Genomic DNA, 2,652 nt, shown 5'->3' with positions numbered 1-2,652 from the left:
GGCCGCGGCTCCAGGGGCTGGCGCACGATAGGCTGGAGCCTGGAAGGGGGGCGCCCTACCAGGGCTGTGCGGAAAGCAGGCAGGCTCCCTCCAGGGCCCACCGCCCCCCAAAAGGCTGCGAGCTCCAGGAAGGAAAGACCCGAAAGAAAACTGCACTGCGTTCGAAGGAACAGGAGCAGGAGCCAGAAACTCAGCCCGCGCTTCCGCGGCCGGCAGCGGACGCGCAAGGCTTTATTCCAAGGTCGGGCTGCCGAGCGGAAAAGCAGGGAGTTTAATCCATGCCAAAAATACGGCGGACGTCAGAGGGAGAGGGACCACGCTGTCCCAGTCCGTCCTCCACGCCCTCGCCCTCCGAGACAGGTGACGCCCGCGGCCCCAGCGCCCAGCGGCAGGACCTCACGAGCAGGCCGGACTGCGGTCCCCCGGCCAGCGGAGCTGCCGTGCCGGCACGCCGAGACCCTGGCTGTCTGCGCGTAGGGGACACACGGCCCCGTCTTGCACGCCGATTCGAGGGGCCGTGGGCGCCACGTCTGACAGAGCCGAGGTCCAGGAAAACTCCGTCATCCCGGAGCTGAGCTTGAACAGCCGGACCCCGCTCCGGAGCGCAGTCTGCTTTCCCGCCGTCACTGTCACGTCACACAAGTTGCTCCCTGTTTTAATTTTGCAACAGGCGTTACCTTTCTGGCCAACGTCGGTATCGGCGTGTCCACCAGCTGCGCCCATCGGCGGGACCCACGTCTGGGGCCACCCAGCCATCCTCCAGGGCTCACAGCGCCGCCGAAGTCAGGCCGACTCCGAGTGTCTCCTCCGTCCTGAAGAACAGTGCGTTTGTTTTTCTAGACATTGTGGCTAAATTGATTGGTAAAAAAAAACAACTCTGCAGGTAATTCGGGGTGCTATTTTGTATGGTTAGAGAAAATGACCATTTTGTCAAGTGTGTTTGCTCCTCGTGACGAGAACAGGCTGACTCAGAGAAGGGGGTGTGTGTGTCTTCAAGGCCAGGAGTCCTGCTACTGAGCACGAGGCCCTCATTACTGCCACCACCGCAAGGACACACCTCAATTACTGGAGTACTTTTCTACGTTCCCAGAATAAACTCACAGTACCCGGGGTTGCCCCAGAGAAAGGGGTGAGTGAGTAGCCGCTGGCTCCGCTGGGTGTGCCAACCGGGAGTCTGTGCCGGGCTAATCCTGACCTGGCTAGCCGCTGTGCCGAAAGTGTCCACTGTCCCCCTGCTTCCACCAAAGGAAATAAAAATACACTCTGCCCGCGTATTTTAATTTCTGAGTCACCCCGGAGGACAGTCTCATTCTGTATTTCCGAGTGCAAATAAAGCAGGCCCGAAGGTTCTGGAACGTAGCTCTTCCGGCCTCCTGAAGAGAGGCCTGGAGGGGAGTAGGGCTGGACAAGGGGGTGCGGCCAGGGCTGGCGAGGGCGGGCTGGCTCTCCGCGCGTCCAGTGCGTTCTGCACGCGCCAGGCCGTCCTGGCATCACACCGCCTTGGTCAGTGACACACTGCCTTCTTACGCGTTGCTCTGTGACACAGTCGCAGTGTCCTGGGGAGCAGCGGGAGGGATGCACAATTCGAAAGCAGCGGACAGCAGATCTCCCAGAATGAGACACCCTCCCCAGAGGAAAGCGTTCCCCACTCCGCAGAGGCCAGCCGCTCGCCGCACGCAGGCCCCGCTTCTGAGAAACGTCCGTGTTCCTGTCGTGCTGATGGGAGCCGCCAAAGTGTGGATTCCGGCCAAACCCGTTAGTGCTCAGAGTTTCAAAACACGTTCACGCCCTTTAATTCATGGGATTCTCCCAGCGAGCTCTTGGCTCCTTCCTCGTGTTGCACAGAGGACACAGAAATCCATGGAGGCGCCTTGACTTGGCTTCCCTCAGAAGCAGACCCAGAGACGGTGGTCCCCGTGGAAGAGTCGGTCTGGGAAGGGGCCCCAGGAAACAGTCTGGAGCTGCGGGGTGAGCAGGCGGGGAACAGCCAGTGCAGGACGCGCCACCAAGCAACGCCACGGTAGTGAGCGTCTCGGCCGCTCAGGGGGTCTGTCACACCCGGCCCTCGTCACCCGTCCCCAGGGGCATGGCCAGGGCACTCATCCCCCACCTTCTGCCCCCATCGGCGGGGGCGGCTCCAGGCGGGGGTGCTGTCCCCACGCCTGTGGCCCTCAGCACAAGGGGCCCCTCAGAGAAGGCTGAGATCTCAGGCAGGGAGATGGGGGTGCCCACGGCCGGGCGGGGGTGCAGGAACGGAGCCACCGCAGAGGCTGAGTGTCTGTCCTCCCAACCCCCAGCGTGTGCACAATCCCTGCACTCCCCGGCAGATGTCCCGCAGGACGGTGACAAACGAGCTGTGTCTTTCTACAGATGAGAACGTACATGTTCCACAAAACACATGTTCGAAGCTGGATTTGCGGTTAACTGTCAGACGAATGAGACTCTAACTGGGGGAGAAACACAATCAGTGGGTTCGACGTCACCAGCATTCACGTGCGGACTGATAAGCTCCTCGGCGAGAGCGGAGGACAGAAAAAGGAAAAACCAGAAAGGGTGGGCAGAGGTGTCCCACAGGTGTGGCGGGTACCGGCGGGCGGGGGTCGGGGTGGGTGGGCAGAGGTGTCCCATGGGTGTGGTGGGTGGCGTGCGGGG

At 61.7% G+C, this 2,652-nt stretch overlaps 1 protein-coding gene across 6 annotated transcripts in view; it reads right to left on the bottom strand.

Annotated features, from left to right (window-relative positions):
* The window catches only part of RNF144A (ring finger protein 144A), a 65,572-nt gene that overhangs the window by 42,788 nt on the left and 20,132 nt on the right, over window positions 1-2,652 (bottom strand). The gene's annotated exons all lie outside the window — the stretch shown is intronic.

Source organism: Pteropus alecto, unplaced genomic scaffold, assembly GCF_000325575.1.
Source record: "Pteropus alecto unplaced genomic scaffold, ASM32557v1 scaffold61, whole genome shotgun sequence".
Lineage (NCBI taxonomy): Eukaryota > Metazoa > Chordata > Mammalia > Chiroptera > Pteropodidae > Pteropus > Pteropus alecto.
The sequence above is the reverse complement of the archived record's forward strand: the minus strand, read 5'-3'. Positions and strand labels throughout refer to the sequence as shown.